Source organism: Stegostoma tigrinum, chromosome 7 (genome assembly GCF_030684315.1).
Source record: "Stegostoma tigrinum isolate sSteTig4 chromosome 7, sSteTig4.hap1, whole genome shotgun sequence".
NCBI classification, from domain to species: Eukaryota; Metazoa; Chordata; class Chondrichthyes; order Orectolobiformes; family Stegostomatidae; genus Stegostoma; species Stegostoma tigrinum.
Genome location: NC_081360.1, coordinates 39736621 through 39742987, shown reverse-complemented (window position 1 = coordinate 39742987; position 6367 = coordinate 39736621).

The following is a 6367-nucleotide window of genomic DNA, read 5'->3' as shown; positions in this document are numbered from 1 at the left end:
CTACTGTTATTGTTCTAGAAATGAACAGCTTAGTAGGTCATTACTGACAGGAGCAAAGCACCAACTATCATGTGGATCTGGAGATAAATATAAGTTAAATCAGATTTTCTTTCTCTAAGGACATTGGTGAAACAAAACGGTTTTTACAACAATTGATAATTGTTTCATAGTCATTAATATTGAGACTAACTTCAAATTCCAGATTTTTTCTGAACTGGATATTAATTCCTCCAACTGTTATGGTGGGATTTGAATGCATCTCAAAAGATACTTACACAAGTACAAACAGAAATTGCTGGAAAAACTCAACTGATCTGGCAGCCTCTGTGGAGAGAAAAAGAGTTAACATTTCAAGTCCAATGACACTTCCTCAGAACTTCTCTTCTCAAACTTGAAATGTTAACTCTGTTTTCACTCCACAGATGATGCTGCAAAACCTACAGAGTTCCTCCAGAAATTGCTGTGTTTCTGAATTTCAGGTCTCTAGCACCTGCAGTTCTTTGCTTCCACAACAGAAGGTTAGCCTGGCTCTCTGAATTAGTGGTTCAGGAACACTACGACAGCTTTAGCACCTCATCTTTAAAATCAAAATTATAATTCCTCTTGACATTTTATCACTATCTCAGCATGGCACGATAGCTCAGTAGTTGGCACTGCTGTTTCAGAGTGCTTGTGATCCAGGTTTGATTCCACTGATTGTGTGGAGTTTGCATGTTCTCCCCATGTCAGTGTTGGTTTCTTCTAGGTGCTCTGGTTTCCTCCTATTGTTCAAACATGTACATGTTAGGTGGATTAGCCATGGGATTGCAGGATTATAGGGATAGGGTAGGGGTTGGGTCTGGATGCTCTTCAAAGAGTCAGTGTGGAATTATTGGGCCAAATGGCCTGCTTCCACACAGTTGGCATTCTATAACTCATATTTTACAAATGATCAATACACATTTTTCTGAGACTTGTTTCTTTGTTGTTTTATTGGAGATGGTCACTGACTAACTTTAAATGGGTTCGCATCCTGGCTAAAGTGAGGACATGAGTCTTTGTGCCCTCTGACTTCACTGACTGAAAATTCAGAAGAAGAAAGTTCAGTTGTTTCTCAGCATTGAAATGCTAAAGACTCTGTATCCTTGACTTAAGGTGAAGTTCTTCTCCTTTTAATTCATTTTCTAGTTTCTTTTGGCTGACACTTTAGAGAAGGCCAGATGGAGTGCATAATATCAGAAATGCCTTCAGAGGAAGCAAGCATTAAACTGAAGCAATGCCTGACTTCTCAGGGGGAGCAAAATAATCCCAAGGCACTATTCAAAAAAAAGATGGAGAGTTCATGTGTCCAGTCCAATGTTTATCCTTCAATGATCATCATTAAACACATAGACCATCTGGCCATTGATCTCAAAGCTCTTTCAAGCTGGTTGCGGTTTGCAACTCTCTGCCAGAATTCATACAGTAACAATAATGAGATTTTAGATGTCCTAATAGCAATAAAGCACATTTGAACACTCTGAGATGATATTTATATATATGATACATGCAAATTTTTTTTTAAAAAAGCATTTTTCTTTATTTTGGCACTCATGACAATGAATGATATCAGTAAATATGAATGCTCCATATCTGTATGATTTAGGCATCATAGGACAACCTGTCATCGAGGGAAAAAAAATGTAGAATGGCTTGCTTTCTCTTTAAGGCACAGAGTACACTACCTAACATTTCTAGGCAGAATAGCATAATGAAATATGGGAATCAAGATTCTTTGCTGCAACAAAGCAGCATTTTCATCCTACACAGTTGCCATGTTTTAATTTGATTTAGTGGTATTTGTGCCATTTGTGCATGCATATTAACTATAAATAGAATATTTTGGTTTTTGTTCTGCTGCTAAAAAATATTTATAGAGATTGCTGAGATTACCTTCATTTAAGTAACTTTTACTCTGGCTTCATCTTGTCATGATACTGCAAGAGTGAGCGAGATCACGTGACATTGCATCATCTCTTGTGACGTTATATGCTGTTCAATACCATATCAAACTGTCAGTTTGAATGCCATATATTCCTCAAAATAACTCCCTGATTTCATAGGTGGAATTACATCAGGGTAGGAGTGATTTAGTCTATGGCAAGATGTGTGACAGAATCAGACAAAGAACTAAGAATGCCAGTGCATTCCGGGTTACCTGCTCAGCTATTCAGGGATGGCACATAGTAAAAGGGGTCAGGGTTGAACTGGAGGCATGACATAGGGGCATGGTAGGTATTTGATAAAGCAAGTTTGGTAAGACACAGCAAGAAAACTTGTGGATCTCACTGCAAGTATCACTCTGCACATCTTTATGTGGCAATCTGTTTTCACCCAAAAAACTAAGAACCAGCCCTACATCTCTCCCAAGTTGTTGACTTTAGTTTGATTTTACAAAGGCAGCCATGTGGTAGATCCACAAACACACTTGAATGTGTTCTCAACTGTTTTGGAGGAAGTTAAGAACTTGAATCCTCTGCATGTTCTCCCAGACTCTGTTGGACAGGAAAAGAAGTGATAGATGATACCAGTTCATCAATTAGACTGTCACTTTGATCTCTTAATGAACAGAATATCTCTGGTCTTTGTGACTGTGTGGATGAGTACGTTGATTGTGTAGAATATTTCATCTGTGTAAAGTGTCTGCTCTGTCACACCATACCATTTTTGGCTTGAATGTGATGGATCTATGGATGAAGTGTCTGTTCCACTATGCTTTGTATCATTTAGCTTTGACTAGGATGATCCTCATCCTCTTTCTCCCTCATTCCTTTTAAGTCATCATCTTGTGCACTTGATCATACGTGGGAGAGCAGGAAGGTTAAGTTTTCTCTCTTCTTTCCATTCGGAGTTTACATGGAAATAAATCTCTTGGGAGTGGAGTTCAACAGTAAGTATAAGATAAATATCAGTTCATGTCTTTGGTAATAATTTCACTGGACCCATTGCCATTTCACTGCTGGCCTGAGGGTGTCTTCATGAATCCAAATGGTGCTGTGAACTCTTTGAAATACTCAGTGGCAAATTATGGCTCATTGTCTGAGATTACAAGGATTCTATATGTAGCTAAGATCCCCCTCAACAAATATAATCGCTGCTTCAAACATTTGATTCTGCAGTTTCTTGACATCCATCCATCAGGAGTAATCTCCACTACAATTAAGTACTTCTTATTGAAACAGATCCATCCTAGGCCATTGCTATATTTGTAAGGAAAGGAAAATGACACCAACACTTTTTTTTTGTCTAATGAATCATGAGTAATTCATTGATATTGCTTCTTCCAATAATTTTGAAAGACAGGGCGGCTAAACTAAATATCTTGCTCTAGCTCAACATGTTGTGATAGCCAGATGCCCCTGGAGAAATTGTTGGGGTCTATTGAGGTTACTGGAGTGTCAGAACAGTCAACCTCTCATCATACATGAATCAGTTATGAACTGCACTGTAGTGCCGTCTATCTCTATAATACTGAGAATGTACTGCATGGCATGTATGCCCGCCATTGTTAGACTCATAATCTGTTACAAGAGCACATTTTTCATCAAATCTCTCCACGCCTCTGCGTTGCTGAGTAGTTGCTGGAAGAGCTTTGGTTGCTATTGATCTAAAACTTTATAACATTCAGTTCTTGATAAAGGGCAACTTCAGTCTGTAGATGCTTGACTGTATACACAGTTGGGCTTTAAAGATGACGCCAAGGATGTTGGGATATCCTGGCAGTGCTGAGTATTTCCACTGATGGTGAGCAGGTAATAAGTGGAATGAGGTGAGTTTGGATGATTAACACAAGAAAACTATTAGGGTTCATGGAAAGGAGCCGCCTATCAAACATGTCAGAAATTACACCTAGCTGATTTTTGGTAAGATTCAGTCTTCTGGCTTCATTTCTGAACATAGAGTGATTTGGTATGCTGTCTTCGGCTTTACTAGAACCATGAACAGCAAGGGAAATTCAGCTCTGAAGCTTTTCTGCGAATCTTCTTTGCTTTCCCGTTCCTCCATCCTGTAACTCAAATGTAAATTGGTACAGGTTTTCCTGCTTAAGCGTGAGCAACTCCTTGTTTTGGATCACATGCAATGTTTTAGTGAGTTTCTCTCCCTATACAGATTCTTGTTTACTTCTCACAGGATATCAGGGAGTCAATAGCTTTCTGCTTGGCTTCTGGATTGCCCTAAAGAAACACATCTCAATATCATTGATATCTTCAATTTTCTGGATCTTGTCACCTTTTGAAGGTACTTCTTTTTGCTTCTTATGAACCAACATCTTCACGTTACGCACAGCCATGAAGTGATACTCATTCTTAAATAAATCTCTCTCAGGTGGAGCCATTTCTCAACCATTTTCCTTTCCCACCACACAAATGACAGTTAGCTGGGCTGACGACTGCTCTGTCTGCCTCCTGCTTTGGTACAATGACCTTTCTAATTTTACGTTTGACATATTCCAATGACTTGGGCATTTTTGGGATATTGTTTTCCACGTCACTCCCAAACACCAAATGATTTTGCTTCCTGACCTCAGATCACCTGCCCATTTGAATTGCCTTTATTAATGTTTAATCATTTGTTGAATCCAAGCGGTCAGATAAAGTTTCAACTGAAATTCGGATGACAATTCTGTCCCTCATTTGTTCTTTTTTTTAGCTGCCTTGTTCACAGTTACCTGCACATCCGTACAGTACATTGATAAAAGTATCAATACTTTCCCCATGCTGCAAAGTGTACTTGTCAAATTTAGCCTGCTAGCTAAACTACTAAACAAGCCCATGAGAGGACTGAAACCAGCTCCCAGAAATAAAGCCCAGCACTTTACACAATCTTCCGGCTTAACTGTCTTCCCCCTGCCAATACTAATTGCAAAAACAATCAGTGGACCCATAATCCAGCCAATTATCTATCATAATAGCCTTTCATCATCCACTTTGGATACATGGAAAAGGATACTGTTGTAATGCCTGCTGATTTCAGAATTTCTTGAGGATTAATTTGGTGAGAATAACAATAAATTGAACTAAAATCTTCACTACAGAATAATAACAGACATGGATACAGTTATGAATCAAAGGCTGTACCGCCTATCTGGATTTCTAGAGCTGCAGCTCTACTCCATCATCTTCATTTTCTAGTCACCATAATGATATCCGAACTATTGTTCAGCGACAGCCAATCTCTGGAATTAAACATGTTAGTGGCAGCCTTCTGAAAAGGGCCTGAGTTCAGGGAGCAAGTTCGAGGTGCCATGAACAGTGGAAACCCCCGAGGCAATGATCTAGTTCTCTGTTTCTCCACCACATTTTAGAAGCGTTGCAAGAAGGTTCACAAAATTATTTGTAAGGTTAATTGTAATCAGTGTAAGTTATTTCGTAATATCTACACCCAGACAGATCATTTTACTTCTCAAATACTGTTCCACTTATCTAAATTTGTTAATGTATTGAATTGCAATTACAATGATTATCAGAATATTACAAGTCAAGAATGGTACAGGATAACATATTGCACTCCTGAATTCAACACTGATTGTGAGTGATTAATTAAGACATTTCTTTTTATTACGCTGTTCTCCCAGCAGCCAGTTCTGATACACTTTTCATCTCATTAAAATTATAATTACATCTCCTAGTTCAGTAACCTTAATGAAAATGGGAAAATAAAAACCGCCAAAGCATGGATTAATTTATTCCCCGCCCTTCAGCATGCTTATGGATTGATATGAATAGGCCGGATTGATATTGTTGGTAAAAAGAATGTAAAAGGTAAATTCAAAGCAACTTTGAATCAGCTTTGTGAGTTGGAGGTGAATGAATTGCTTTTGCTAGCAGACGATTAGATTCCCTACAGTGTGGAAACAAGCCCTTTGGCCCAACAAGTTCACACCGCCCCTTGAAGCACCCCACCCAGACCCATTCCCCTATAACCTACACATCCCCTGAACACTATGGGCAATTTAGCATGGCCGATCCACCTAGCCTGCACATCTTTGGACTGTGGGAGGAAACCAGAGTACCTGGAGGAAGCCCACACAGACACAGGGAGAATGTGCAAACTCCACACAGACAGTCACCCAAGGCTGGAATCAAACCTGGGTTCTTGGTGCTGTGAGGCTGCAGTGCTAACCACTGAGCCACCGTGCCACCCCAAATGTTATCATTCACAAAGTCGCATAAGAATTCACATAATGGATACTTTCTCAACCAGTTGTGCTTAAATCTGTGCAAGATGAATGTTTATTTTCTATTTAAAGTGTTGGGAGCCTGGATAGATGTTGAGATAGCAGAGAGTTATAAATGCACTAGAGTCATAAGTTTTTGAAATAGGTGTCCTGAAACATAATTCTTGTCAA